General features: G+C 43.7%; 3 non-coding genes and 1 pseudogene across 3 annotated transcripts; 2 read left to right on the top strand and 2 right to left on the bottom strand.

Moving 5' to 3' along the window:
* The first annotated feature begins 823 nt into the window (after window positions 1–823).
* Window positions 824–942, top strand: LOC148642508 (5S ribosomal RNA). Its single transcript, XR_015929206.1, has one exon. It is a non-coding gene; the product is annotated as a 5S ribosomal RNA (ribosomal RNA).
* Window positions 943–1,578: 636 nt separating this feature from the next.
* On the bottom strand, window positions 1,579–1,719 carry LOC148642507 (U1 spliceosomal RNA; annotated as a pseudogene).
* A 635-nt stretch (window positions 1,720–2,354) lies between these two features.
* trnar-acg (transfer RNA arginine (anticodon ACG)) lies at window positions 2,355–2,427 on the bottom strand. The gene has a single exon. It is a non-coding gene; the product is annotated as a tRNA-Arg (tRNA).
* Window positions 2,428–4,027: 1,600 nt separating this feature from the next.
* trnas-gcu (transfer RNA serine (anticodon GCU)) lies at window positions 4,028–4,109 on the top strand. The gene has a single exon. It is a non-coding gene; the product is annotated as a tRNA-Ser (tRNA).
* The last annotated feature ends 11,571 nt before the right edge of the window (window positions 4,110–15,680 follow it).

The following is a 15,680-nucleotide window of genomic DNA, read 5'->3' as shown; positions in this document are numbered from 1 at the left end:
GGAAAAGCTCCGGTTGCTGCTGCTCCTGCAAGAGGTGTGACTGGGACCAGTAGGGAGCGCTCACCCTGCGGGCTGTGTGGCTCTCTTACGCCCCAGCCTCCTGATGGCGACACTCTGCTGCACAAACAGGCGCCGTCCTTCGGGGGAGGCGTCAAACCGAGGTCCCGACCCTCTTTGGCCATTAGGAAACCCCAGGGCGTCTCTCAAAAAGAGACGCCGGGGGTGTCCCTCTGGTGTTAGTGCTCCCCTTTACCCATCAGTCGGGGTCTCCTCCTAATCCCCGTCTCACCTGTAACAATCAATGACGAGGCCCCCCTGTCCGTGAGATTTAGTACTCGCGCAAGAGACCGGGGGCAGAGCGCGAACGCGGTCCCCCGCCCCCCACAAAGTGCGCGCTCCGGGTTCCCTCTCGGGGCCCTGCAACACAGCGGAAGGGCAGCGAGAAGGAGCCTCTTGCTCTGACGCCGCAAGGCCACAAGAGGGCGGAGGCGCCGCGCGCCCGGCCGACGTGTTGGACCGGTGCGCTTTACGTGCTGAAATAAACACGCGAAAGCCCCGAAATGTTTCCAGAGTGCTGTGCACTGGAGGTTTTTGTCTGGTGAAGACTTGCCTGGTGCTCCTCCGTGCAGATTGTTTGTCCTCCTCCAGTGCGGGACGAGCCAACACAAGGGAGCGCATTCGCCAACATCCAGGCACGCAATGCGATTTGGAAAGCAGCTCCTTTCCAAAGAGTTGCACACGAACGATCCTTCAGTCCTGCTCGGGGGGCACGGAACCCCCGCCACACACAGCTTCAAGTAGCGAGTCAGGCGCCAGGGGTTTCGCTTACGGCCACACCACCCTGAACATGCCCGATCTCGTCTGATCTCGGAAGCTAAGCAGCGTCGGGCCTGGTTAGTACTTGGATGGGAGACTGCCTGGGAATACCAGGTGCTGTAAGCTTTTGCTCTCCCGGCCAGCAGGGGTCGCCGTTGGTGCCGTAGGCTTTGGGAGGAAAACCTGCAGGATGGAAAGGTGATCTATAGCCTCATCTCTAGAGATGTTTTGTTGCTGTGGCATGTGTGTGACCCATATTCAAAAAAAAAAACCCGTCTGTAAAACGAATATCGAAGCTGCCTCTAAATCTGCAAATGAAGATGAGTCGATAAACCACTCGTTTTTCGTATAACTAGACATATATTCATTTGTTACCGATTTCATTCATTGAGCACGGATACAATAGAGGTACAGCCATTCACTGTTTGACATGTCTGCACTGGTACAGAACCCAGCAATCAGAAAACGGGTGAAACTGTCTTTAGACTCAGCATACAGTACCGAGGCCCCCCATGACCAAATAAAGGCTAACCTCGATAATCAGCCTAAAGAACGCAGACTACAGCAAAACGACTGACTTTGAAAAGGGAATGAACGTCCGGAAGGAGTAGTGGAACTAGCTTGAGATGCTTCTCCGGACCCCTAACTAAAAGCCAGCGAGAACCAGCAGCGGCGTCCACTCCTGTTGAACCGGGATCCTTCCGCAGCCACGCAGCTCGTGGTGTCCTAACCCTCCCGTATCTGATTTTGGACCAAGCACATCAGGGGAGAGCGCGAACCCAGTCCCCCACTACCAGAAATTATGCAGTCGAGATTCCCACATTTGGGGAATTCGCAGGGGTCAGCACAGCCGGAGTGCAACGGCCGAGCCTCGCCCTGGGTGAACCGATTCGATTTCGATTTTTAAGAACTTTATTTTCTTTTCACAAAAAAATACAGGACATCACAAATCAGAAAGCTTTACATTAATATACATACTTAAAACAGTATATATGATCACATCTCATTACATTTTGACACGGTAACAGTTACATAGCAACAATTTTCTTTTTTTCTGGTGCAAATCACATTCTTTACTTAAACATGATAATGTTTTTCACAGTTTCTTGAGATATTGACCTATGCTCTCTATTTCCCGTTGACTAATTACAACTGAGTGTCGCATGAGCAGTTACATAAACTTGTCTGGTATATTTGAACACAAGTGCCGTTCTTCAATTAAAACTAACAGTACATTGTCAGGGACATTCAGTTCTATACAAACAAGAGACAGACAAGAGAATATTTCTACCGTTCATGTGGACTACGTGTTGACTTACTGATCGGAATAATTGAAAAGTTCGGGCTCATAGCCGATGCAGTGCGTGCTAATTAGAACAGCAACGCTGAGCTCTCAGCACCGTACTGAGCCCAGGTGTTTTTCTAAAGCTGTCAGGTGCAGTTCATTTACATGAAGGAAATCTCTTACTGGGTACGATTACAATGCAGTAAGTAGCACAGACTACTTAGGGAGTAGCCCGATGCGTTTAAAAACGACCCGAGCCAGGCAGGAGTCGAACCTGCAATCTCCTGATCCGTAGTCAGACGCGTTATCCATTGCGCCACTGGCCCCGGTGTGACACTGCAGGACTGTAACCCAGTGAGATCAGCACTGCAACTAGTAAACTATTACCCCCGGTCCATTCTTTACCAAAAGTGAGAAACACCTGTTTTCTACATTTTGTCTGTTTTAAAACCATATCTTCTGTCTTTTGCACTGATATTCTGATTCATTTCGATTTCAAAGAAAAAAAAAACATTATCTTCCAAAGCATCATAAAATTGTCCCTTCTTCCAGACTCTACTTCTCTCTTGTAGTAGTACAGCAGACCTTTCCAGGTGAGCAGGTCACAGAGTCCGAAATGAGCTTCCTCCATCAAGCAAAGTACCTGAACATGACTCTGTCTTCATAAAAGTGCCCCTGTAATAAAGAAATTAAATCCGAAATCAAGAGGGCAGTTGCCTACTGAAGTTCAAGAAGTCATCAATTTTAACCTAGCAACACATTAAAGGCTGCATCTATACAAGTACGATTCTAGAAATGCTCACCAGATTACGTTTTAAGAAGGAACTGCGCCTCAGGTTCCGCCGAGATCTTAACTCGGATGGCAGGATTCAGAGTCCGGAGTGCGGACTGATGGCGCACGGAGGGTCCACATACTGTGGATCCCTCAGTGATCTTCCGCGTGTTCAAACAGCCAGCGTGTGACTCCCCTGTCCCCGTGACCTCATTGCTCTGCTCTCGCCTCTGTGCAGCCGAGCCCGACTCATGGTAAAGTGGAAAAAAATATGCCCTCAACGTGAGATTGACTCTGGAGTGAGGATAGACGTTACCTTTTTATCGTTGAACAGGATGTATGTGATGTGGCGACTAGGTTCAATTTTGTATCCTCTTTAAAAGATTAAGGACTGGGGTGAGCGTGATTTACCACCCTTTCAGCTAAGAACCCGACGTGCGCACCGTTTAAGCTGCATAGACTCGGTCGTTTAACTCTTCTCCATTAGAAGGGTTAAGGTTAAAGAAAAAAACATTGCTGACTTCTTTTTTGCCAGCCACGAGTGCTGATTAGCAAGGTTTGTATTTCATGTTTTGCAAGTTGCATCCATTATAAGAAAAACAAGTTGTTCAAGACAGGAAATGAATGCTTGCATTTAATTAAGTCTAGCCGTAGGCGGTTGTCCATAATGACCAGTTCTGTTCGAGAAGACAGAACAAAAAAGGCACCGCTGGGATTCGGAGCCAGGGTCTCCTGTTTACTAGACAGGCACCTTAAGCAACTAAGCCACGGCGCCCCAGGAGAGCTGTCCTTTGACAGCCACTTGGACACACCACTCAGACACATCTGCATTCGGTGTGTGCTCCGCCTGCTCGCTGAGCAAGTTGCCACCTTTACATATAATAGCAACATCAACACCAAGAGAAAGGGTGACAAATGGCTTTTATCTGGAACTTTTCATGTCCAAGGAGCTCAATGTGCTTTCTGTGTACAACAGGGCCACTGAACTCCACACTGGCCACTGAACCACAGCAGTGGCTTGCTGGCTTGACATCTCCCAAGGAAAATGTTGAAATCGCACGTGGAACAGGAAAATGACCCTCGAGTACGGGGGAAAAAAAAGAAAAAGATCATCTGGAGCGCGCCAACCCATGTCCGGACAGCGCAGATCCCTCGACGAGGTGGCCGAGTGGTTAAGGCGATGGACTGCTAATCCATTGTGCTCTGCACGCATGGGTTCGAATCCCATTCTCGTCGCGCTCCATGTCTGACACGTGTGCCCGTTCGGCGTTGGCCCTCCTGTCGTTTGCTCCGGTTCTAGAGCCGTGCGTTTTCTAGCGGTGGCTGAACATGGTATAGTAGGCTAACGTCGGTATCGAGCAGTAACAGTAACGGTATTTACGTGTCGCTGCTGCCAAGTGGCTCTGGGTTGAGACCGCGTTTTCACTTACTTGCAACGCAAACGGAGAAAGTGATTTTTGACAGTCTCTCGAGAGACCGCGCTAGGTGTTTAGGGATAGACTTTGTCAGTTCCCCCTGGGATGGTGGCCTCTCAAATAGTTTGTGATTCCTTATACAGTAGAAGCCTGCTTCGTGGCTTAAATCCAAGCTAAGGAAACGAGTTAGAGGTCTGATGCAGAACTGCGAATTCAATGAAGGGGAACACTACAGTACATTGCACTGTATGTGTGAGGAAAGCTGCCCCCTTCAGTCCCTTGTCGACCGAACAGAGGACTGTAAAGGATACCGCCAAGAAACTTAAGGATGCTGGTTGGAATCCAGCTCCAAAGAAGCCCCTTTGGGTGTTATGTCATCAAAAAGTAAGAACAGCGAATCTCCCTTTGATCAAAAGCGCAACAGAGCTGTTTTCTGTGGAGCAGGTTTCAGACCCGTAGACCTGTTTTATTTGTAGGGCAGGGCGCATTCCCAAACGCGAATCTCCTGTTTTAGAAATGCTTTGGGCGGCGTGAAGTGAAAATAAGAAGTGGGCTCCAGATGCACATGGAAGCAATCAAGTGTTTCATCCGAGCTGTTTCAAAGACTGCCCAAGAGCTTTCCTTTCACAGAGGCGCAACGATTAATGATGGGGGTGCACCCTTCAATGCGCCTTACGACTCTAGGGAGTGATTGAGACGATTCGTAGCGTGTGCTCATTTCTCTCTATTCCCTGTGTCGCAGTGGTAGGATGACGTAAATTACTGCTTCGACACGTAACGGCATTATAATCACGTGCAGGAGCTGAGGGCTTTAGTTTTGTTTCGTTTTCCATGGCGTTCGTAAGCGCGCAAATCAAAGGCAAGTCCTGCGTCTAACACGAAAGTAAATGCTTTTGAAAGTGCAGTGTGGTGCAGCTTGTAAAATCCTTGTCCACATTTGTGGTTTGTTGATGTTTGTTCTGTCTGCCAAAGTTGCATTTTGACATCCGGACGGGGGGACTTTATCATTTGAACGTGAAGCCAGCCTTAAACCCTCTGAGGCGTGTCTGTCTGCCGGCACGTATCTTGTGAAAGGTATTTTTTTTTTAACGGAGAGCAACTTTAAAAAGGTATCCGCAGCCACCTCGCAGTCCGTGTTTGATTATAGGAGGAATGCGGCGGCGGCGGGCTCGCTTTTGTCGTGGTCGAGTGGTTAAGGCGATGGGCTCGAAATGCGTTGGGGCTTCCCCGCGCAGGTTCGAAACCTGCCGACTCCGGCGTCTGCCACATGTCGCCTTGTGCCTGCGCGGCAGAGGCGAAGTGCCGCTTCTCCTTTCCTGGTACTATAACAACGCTAAATCGCTTGGCCCCGCTGCCATGGACATCAATTCTTCAGATAACCACACACTTTGCCTTCGCACCTCTGGTGCTCTGCTTATGCCTTTGAAAACCTAATGAATAAAGCTGAAAGAACCGACACAATATGTAGGTGCTCGTAAAGCACGCAGTAAAGAACTGTTAACAGCAAGGGTTTCAGTGGGTTAACTGAGGAGAAGGCGTGATCGCTAATTGTTGACTTTGTATTTGGTGTTAGAAACACTCTTACTGCGCATGACGTGCAACAAATGTAGCCACAGAAATTGCATCACGCTTTCATGTATGCTATTGCAGACACCAACGTTGCCTAGATAGAAAACCGAAATAGCCGTGGGTTTGCTTGCTGGTCTGAAGGATCTCTCTTCGAATCTCTGTCATTTGTCAATGGAAGTAAAAGGCGCTGCAATCTCATACGTTCAGAATCAAACTCGCAGCTGTTGTTCGACTTTATTTCTTGACTAATTACAACTGAGTGTTGCATGAGCAGTTACGTAAACTTGTCTGGTATATTTGAACACAGATGCCGTTCTTCAATTAAAACTAACAGTACATTGTCAGGGACATTCAGTTCTATAAAAACAACCCAGTGGGCATTGATTCATCGAATATACGTATATTTACGGTGAAATTACGTCTATACGTATATATACGTCGCCTAGACGTATAATCAACGTCGAATTGCAACCGTAAAATCGACGACATGAATAAACGCATATATAACGTCGAAAACACATCTAACACAGTGCCTGAGACTTTTTATTGTAAATTACGAAGTAAATTATTTTGGCAGTAATTAATTTACACGTGTATAATACATATAGTAAATATAATAAATTAATTACTGCCAAAATAATTTACTTTGTGCACCGTGCAGAGTGCCGTATACTCCTAGTTGCGGCACACACGATACATACAGTAAAAAGCCTCAGGCACTGTGTTAGATGTGGTTTCGACGTTATATAATAATAATAATAATAATAAACTTTATTTTATATAGCGCCTTTAAAGGTGGCTTCTCAAAGCGCTTTACAGGATGACAATAACAATAAATAAAAAGACTACAACAATAAATAAGAAAATTTCACAAGACAGGACACAATTATAATTACAACAATACAACAATAACAATAGAGGAGACCGTGGAAGATGGTATTAAGAAGAGCAGAGGGGTGAAGAATGGAACCAGTTAAGTAAAGGCTTTTCTGAAAAGGAGGGTTTTGAGTCTGGATTTGAAGGAGTTTAGAGAAGGTGACTCTCTAATATCCTTGGGCAAGGAGTTCCAGAGCTTGGGGGCATAGCAGGAGAAGGCCCTGTCGCCCATACAATGTAGACGGGCTTGGGGGACAGTAAGGAGGGCAGAATTTGAAGAGCGGAGGTTGCGAGGTGGGGAGTAGGGCGATAAAAGTTCAGACAGGTATTGAGGTGCCAAGCCATGTAAAGCCTTGTAGGTGAGCATGAGGATTTTAAAGTCTACGCGGAATTTGATCGGAAGCCAGTGCAAGTACTCCAGGATAGGAGTAATGTGAACACTTGCACTAGATCTGGTCAGGATTCTGGCTGCTGAATTTTGGACATACTGCAGCTTGTTCAGAGTAGATTTAGATACCCCAGGGAGCAGAGCATTGCAGTAGTCAATTCGAGAGAATACAAATATGTTGATCAGCTTTTCAGCCACAGTTAATGATAGCATAGGGCGTAGTCTTGCAATATTTCTAAGGTGAAAAAAAGATGTTTTGACAGTATGCTGTACATGTGGGTCGAATGTTAAGCCAGAATCGAATATAACCCCAAGGTTTTTCAATTTTGATTGGAGCTCAAGTACAGAGCCATCTACAGACAGGGTTACAGGACTGGCTTTACGAAGTTGATGGGGGGTACCAATAAGCATGACTTCAGTCTTGTCACAGTTAAGATGAAGGAAGTTTTGAGTCATCCAAATCTTTATGTCAGAGATGCAATTAGATAGAATAGAGACAGCCACATCAGTGTGGGGTTTGGTATGGATGTATATTTGAGTATCGTCAGCGTAAAAATGAAAGCTGAGGCCATGTGATCTTAAAAGCTGACCAAGTGGGAACATGTAAATGCTGAAGAGCAAGGGGCCCAGTATTGAGCCCTGAGGGACACCAGACTTGACAAGACCAATTTCAGACCTGTACCCATTGAGAGAGACAAAGTGACAGCGATCAGTGAGGTAAGACTTAAACCATTTGAGGGCAGTGTCAGAGACTCCAAACACAGTCTCTGAATATATGCGTTTATTCATGTCGTCGATTTTACGGTTGCAATTCGACGTTGATTATACGTCGAGGCGATGTATATATACGTATAGACGTAATTTCGCCGTAAATATACGTATATTCGACGAATCAATGCCCACAGCTTGGCATACAAGGGTTTTGCTGAGGGGGTCTTGCCACCTGCCTGAAAAAAAACAGTAAAATGTTTGAGTGCCTATAGAGTTTCTATTTTTATTTTCTTGACAAAAGTTGATACCATTTCCTGGACACCCCGTCCCCCATCAGTGCGCGGTGCCCGGGGAAAAATCTGTAGGGGGGCGTCTGAAATTCTGAGGGGGGAGTGATATTTCGGTTGAAACGGAGCTGTACGGTGCAGCTACCCAAATGAAATCTCGCAGCTATGCCATTGATTAGTGCTTCATGATAGAAGATAACGACTAGCAATCTGGTATTTGCGATGAAGTTCAGTTTCACATTTTTCGTCACTCTCACGGTTTGTATTGCCTGGAGCGAAAAGTACCATAAGCGTTCATTTTTGCAGCTACATGGACGTTCTGAATCGTTAAGAAAAAAATGTAAAACCAACAGAAAGCACAGACTGCTATAACTAGTCCTAGTTATATAACGATTTTAAGTATAATGATAAACTACTGCAAGGAATCGGTCCACCTGAGCAAACAGGATCGTAATGTTGACACTCAATAACGACACTGATATGTGCAGTTCCTGGACGGATAGCCCTCCTGCCCATCAAACAGACTGAGTGACTGTTCGTGTCATTTAGTGTTGTCTGACCATTGACAAAGTACAACTATTTTTTTAGGGCGCAAATTAAGTTAGGTAAATCTTTTTGCCCAAAACTGAAGGGGCGACATTCCCCCCTCCGCCCATGATGCCAGGCCTGTCCCCATCCTATTCCATAATGTCATTATATATAATACCATACAACAGTGACCGATCCTTACTAACTGCATGCGTTAAAATTGCACATCAGCTCATAGCAGGGGGCACATAGCCGCGATGTATTATCAATGTTAAATTTCAACCATAATATCGACAACATTAATAAACGCATACGTTGAGAAAATATCGAACCCAGCATATTTTCCGGTTATATATCACAATGCATTGCTAGTATTCGTTGGTCACCATTTTGGACACGTTTTTCAAACGTAGAAGTATATCTGCAAATATCTCAGCAATCCTCTTTTGACGAGTAAGTATGAACAATAATAATACTATCTGAATACATACAGATCTTTCTTAATATTATTTTGATTAAAATAGTACGTGAATAAGCAAAAAAATGGCACATAAAATAGTGTGAATGGGGAAGATGACACAAAATCGTTTTGCCGTTTCTCTTATTCTTATTCTATGTTGTACTTTCAAACTTTGGGTAATTAGGACAGACTTTATTGCTCAACTGCTATGATGCAAGCCAAATTTTATACATTTATTTCAGCTTTGAGCTTAGTAAACCGTTCATTTTTTAGATTATACTAAAGAAGATATTAATCATCATTTATTTGGGAAGTAATATTATATAATTTTCTCCTAGCTGCGGTGCTGAAGTCCCACCCTACATCAACAGAAAAAGAAATAAAGGAGCACGCAATGTGTTACTTGAAGAATGCATATGCAAGGCAGGGGGCCAGGAGATCTGGACTCTGAAAATAATAGGTTTTTGGTTCTAACTGTTAGGACAATTAGACAGGGTTTGCAAATAGTGGACAAAAATCGTCTTAACTTCCATTGTAATATTTTTTTTCTTGGAAATATAGAAGTTGTACATTTTAAAATGTATATTTGAATCAAAATGTGGTTTTGAGTTAGTGTGTTAATGTAATTAGTTTTGTGTTTGTCATTACTATACTGTATATTGCCATGTTACCAGAATTTGTAGCTGAAGTTTAAGACTAGTTGTGTTTTTTATGATTATTGCCCATATGTTGATTGTTGATTGATTGTATACAATGTATAATTTGAAATACGTATGTTTCAGGTGTGAATGTGTATTTTCAGAATAAATTTCTAAACCTAATCATTGGCTTGGTTTACTTGTTTCTACACCTATAAAATCTATCTTTGATGTATAATAGACCTCTAATGTTATCCGTATAATAGACCTCTAACCATATACGTATAATAGACGTCTAAAGTTATCCGTATAATAGACCTCTAACCATATACGTATAATAGACGTCTAAAGTTATACGTATAATAGACCTCTAACCATATACGTATAATAGTCCTCTAAAGTTATCCGTATAATAGACCTCTAAAGTTATCCGGAACTCCAACCATATATGTATTATAGTCCTCTAAATTTATCCGTATAATAGAACTCCAACCATTTATGTATAATGAACGTCTAAACATAGACGTATAATTGACGTATAACTTTAGACGTATATTAGAATTTCATTCTAGACGAATTGTAGACCACATTTAGACGTCTAAGGTATACGTTTAATAGACGTATATTATACGTCTTTTGCCCACTGGGAAGAGACAGACAAGAGAATATTTCTACCTTTCATGTGGACTACGTGTTGACTTACTGATCGGAATAATTGAAAAGTTCGGGTCATAGCCGATACAGTGCGTGCTAATTAGAACAACAGCAACGCTGAGCTCTCAGCACCGTACTTAGCCCAGGTGTTTTTCTAAAGCTGTCAGGTGCAGTTCATTTACAGTACGCCCCGTGTCTCAACGGTAGGACGGAGTCAAATACTGCCTCGACAGGCAACAGCATTATAATAAACCGCAGGACTTGAGGGCTGTTGTCTTTGAATGTTCCAAGGCATTCGTAAGAGCGTAGGTCAAGGGCCATTCGTGCATCTCCTGTAACTCGAGTAAAAATGCTATTCAAAGTGCAGTGACTGAAATCGTCGTCCACATCTCTCCGTTGTTGATTTCTTTCTGTCTAAGAAAGTTCTATTTTCATGTCCGAACGGGGAGACTTTATCATTCCAACTTGAAGCCACCCTTAAGTACTCTGAGGTGTGTGTCTGCTTACACGTATGGCGTAAAAGGTTTCTTAAACGGAGAGCGAACTTGAAAAAAGTTGCCGCCGCCGCCGCCTCGCACTCCCTGTTCGATTGTAGCAAGAAGCCAACAGCTGGCGTATTCGCTGTAATCGTGGCCGAGTGGTTAAGGCAACAAACTTGAAATATGTTTGGGTCTCACTGCGCAAGCTCAAATCCTGCCGACTACGGTGTCCTTTGCATTTGCTCTCGTGCGTGCATGAAAAAGGACCAGCGCTGTTTTGTTTTCGCTGGGACCTTTAACACTCTAAATCGCCTAGACCCACTGCCTTGGAAATCGATTCTTCAGCACCCACGAGTGACGCTTTGCAGCTGGACGCAGATAACGATGCTTTTCTGCAACGAGCTTTCCAGCTGAATTTTCTCGGCAGCTCCATACTGAACCTGTTCTCCATTGCAACATAGCGGAGGCTCGTCACGTCTATAGCAAGGCTGTGTAGGACCGCATACGCCACAGTGACTTGTACACAGACCACATAAAAGGCAAGCAAAATACACGTTTAAAATTCCAAAGACTCACAAGGTCAGAGGAACAGCGATGACCTGAACAGATCTGTTACAGAAGTCTAGGTTGACCTTTTTAGAGCTGTAATTGCATTTTTGTTTAATAGAAGATCAAATCTACTCGCATGTACCAGCAACTTACAGTTTATTGATGTTAATTCTATTTAAGTAATAAGATTGCTAACGATGTTGGACTTTAGCCGGTGTTTTTTAGAACAAATTGCTTACTTTTCTGTAAGGAATACGCAGTACGTGCCTTTGTCAGTCATTGCTCACCATACCTGTAACTTTCTTATCTAACTCACTTCCTCAAATGGTGAAGGTCCACAAACATAAATGAAAAAAACCCTTGTTGTAGATGAGGTGCACAAAAAAGCAGCCCCTGATAGTGTATAACACATTTATACTATTGCAGAGACACATGTAACATATATATATACTGTATATATATATGAAACAGAAATAGAAACAGAAACAGGAATCGCTTACTCACCTGGAGAATCTCTGTAGGAATATATAGCATTTATCAATGGAAATAAAAGCTGCTTTAATACAGTGCATGTTCAAACTCAAACACTCAGCTGCTGTTCTTGTTTGTTTTGGGACAAATTGCAACTGAGCATCGCATGAGCCGTTACGTACCCTTATCTGTTAGGGAATTTCAAGGGAGGAGTTAGGTCAGAATGGGTAGGCTGCAAAACAACAAGTAAAGATTTATTCCAAGATGAAACGTTGTGGCGGTTTTCTTATCTTTTCAGCATGGACTAAACTTTTACGTGTTCCTTATATGCTATATATGTATATATTAGCACCAATGTCGTTCTTAAAAACTAACATGAAATTGTCAGGGACATTCAGCTATATACAAAGACGAGACAGACAAAGTAATAATTCTGTATTAACGTGGCCTACATATTGACGCAATGATCAAACTAACTGACATGTTCTGATTCAGATCCCCTGCAGTTCATGCCAATTAGAACAATAGCAATGCTGAGTCCTCCCCACCCTACTGAGCACAAATTCAGCTGCTCTCCAGTTCTGTTCTGCGTGTTTTTTCATTGCAATTGAGCTCGGAGCTGGAGATGATCTCCATACAGTTCTGTGTTAACTAGCCCGCACTTGCGTGCTAATTTACGGGTTGTGGCAAATGCTTTTCTATAGTTCATATACATGACGGCAACCTGTTACCGAGGAACCTGAGAGGTTTAAAAGCCTCACGAGCCAGGCAGGACTCAGACCTACAATCTTCTGATCCAAAGTCAGGCGCGTTATGCATTACGCCACTGGCCCATAGAACATGCGCTTGCACTCCACCACAGAGAGCTCTACACTGCTACTAGTAGTACACTTCCCCATCTAAATTTTCACAGCAAGAAACTTGTGTTTCCTTCTATTTTTATCAGGTTTAAAATATCATCTCCTTAAAACAGAAAAAGTGTTGTGTCGTGCTGAAATTCCGATTGATTTTGAATTTCTTCTCTTTTCAGCATGGAGTAAACCTTTGCTTTATCCTTTGCAGCCTAAGCATGCTGACGCAGCTACCTTTCTCTTAACGCGCCTCAATCATTATGCACCAAAACGATCAGCAGAATAAGTCGCCTTTGTGGTGATGTCACTCCTCTGCTTCACAAATGTCCTTAGTGACGGGCCATTTCTTTCTGCCATTTTTCCGGAGCGGTTATTGATTACTCCATCATTTCCCTCTTACTTTCCATCACTAGATTGAAAAAAAAAACAGAAACAGGCTGACAGGACGACAATCAAATTGCAAAAACTCATCAAAGCACTCGATAGAGTATTTGAATCCACAAGTAGCTACGAGCAACTTTGTCCTGGCTTGCATGAAAGTCGGAAAATGTCAAAAAGAAAAAGATGGTGGCTTTTTCATATTCGTTCTTTTATTTTTAGTTCGTTGCTTCTTCTGTCCATTGTCCTCCTGCCTGGCTCTTGACCTGTTTGAACGCACACAGTAGACTTTCATGCAGGGGATTTGTCCTGAGCCTCTGTGAAAGACCCACCCACCCCCATAAATAACTGCTCTAGAAACACATGAATGCAAAACTAAACCACAGCTTAAAGAGGAGCTTGTCATGACCGCCAGGCAGTTAAGACCAACTCTTAAGCGATCTAATCAGCACCAGCAGTGGGTGATTATTAACAAACGCCGCCGCACGAGTTAACCCACCTGCACACACTCCACCGTGCGGTACACAGTGCTATTTTTACCATCTTTACCTGCTTCCCGCTGGTATTGAGTCTACTCCTTGAGAGCTCTACCTGGCGTTTTTTCCATTACCTCGTTTATTCTGGATATTGGACTCCCCTTCTGCCTTTTCGACTTTAGACCTCGCCTCTCACCTCGGACTGTTTGCCACCAGTGTTCTCCCTGGATTACGACTTACCTTACGCCTCTTGACCACGAAACAAAGCAAAGCAGAGCAAAACAAAACGAACAAACGAAAACCCTCACGTCCCGCACTTGCATATAACGCCGTTACGTGCCCAAGCGGTATTGTACGTCATCCTAGCACTGCACCCCGGGGCGTATGGTATATGGGAACGAGCACATGCCACGAATCGTCTCGAATCACTCCCTACAGCTGTAAGGCACCTTGAAGCGTGCGCCCCCAACATACTTCTTTGCGCATCTGTGAAAGGTAAACTCTTGAGCAAACTCTGAACCAGCTCTAAGGAAACTAATCCGATTAGACGTTACTTTGACTCATCCTTTAAGGGACCCTTGTTAATTGGAGAATCCAATGATTTCGAATGAATTCTGTATGCGTTAAAAGACAGCTATACACAGAAAACATGCAGGACACTTCTCATGATGTTTCCCGAGCCGAAACACAGTGCATTTTTCCAAGGCATCTGACAAAGCCCGCCCACTGAAAACTGCAGCAGATCGTGTAAAGACGTTCAACTTTGTAACTACTGCACGCACGCACAGGAAGCAGAATAAATTCCTCTTTTCAAACTGTCAAAGGTTTGCTTTGCGAACACTGCAGGACATCACACAATCGCTTTTGAACGGGGACAAACGATTTCTTATGGGGCGCAGTAAGTACAGACGTTTAAAAAGCTCCACTCATGCCGACGATGCAGCATGAAGAAGCGCAACCTAACGTTTGCATTCCTAGCAAATTCCTTTTATTTTTTTATAAATAAAGACAGTCTTGTTTAACAAACAACACACACAACATTTTACATTGTCAATTCAGTTCAAATCAATGTATTTCTATATAGCGCCTTTCACAACAAGGGCTTCCCAAGGCACTTAACAATGCAAGTTGTTAAGAGCCTTGTGTCTAATATGCCGCCTAGGTAACGTGCTGTCTCTTTGAGGCAAATGTTTAAATCCTCTGAGTTAAGTGCTGAAGTTATAGTAGTCCTATCAGTATTGTTGCCTCCGATCAACAGATCCTCAGTTTTCTCAGAGTTGAGTAACAAAACGTTTTCACACATCCAAGTATTTCCTTCATTAATGCATTTAACTAAAGTGATAATAGAAGAGTTGTCGTTTGGTGTAAACAAAATGTTTATTTGAGTGTCATCAGCATATGAATGAAAGTTCATATTATTTTTTCGGATTATCCTACCTAGCAGCAGCATGTAGAGAGAGAGAGCAATATTGGTCCCGGCACTGATCCCTCTGGTACCCCAAATTGAACTGGTGACGTTGATGAAGCAGTACAATTATTAGATATTTGAACATAATGAAAACGATGAGTTAAATGTGAAGTAAACCACTTAAGGACGGTTCCAAATAAGCCAACCTCAAACTCAAGCCTGTGTAACAAAACAGAGAGGTCAACCGTGTCAAAGGCAGCTCTAAGATCTAGAAGCACAAGCACTGTTGCATTCCCCGCATCAGTAGCTAAGAGAATATCATTTACGACTCTTGTTAATGCAGTTTCAGAAAGCAGACTGAAATTTCTCAAGTATATTATTTGAATCCAGATACGATTGACGTTGGGCAACAACTATTCTCTCAAGACTTTTAGATTGAAATGGGACCTTTGAGAAAGGCCTGTAGTTGTTAAGAACTTGTGGATCCAAATTTGACTTCTTAAGGAGCGGTCTAACAACCGCTACCTTAAATTGATCAGGTACAACGCCTGATGCAAGCGATGCATTCATCATACTAATTATAGGTCCTGCCAGTCCTTCGAGGGAATCTTTGACTAGCTGAGTGGGGATGGGATCTAGCGAACAGGTGGTTGACTTTGTCTTACGTCT

The sequence above is a fragment of the Lepisosteus platostomus genome, chromosome 22, assembly GCF_059453375.1.
Source record: "Lepisosteus platostomus isolate fLepPlt1 chromosome 22, fLepPlt1.hap1, whole genome shotgun sequence".
Lineage (NCBI taxonomy): Eukaryota > Metazoa > Chordata > Actinopteri > Semionotiformes > Lepisosteidae > Lepisosteus > Lepisosteus platostomus.
This window is presented reverse-complemented; position numbering and strand designations above follow the sequence as displayed.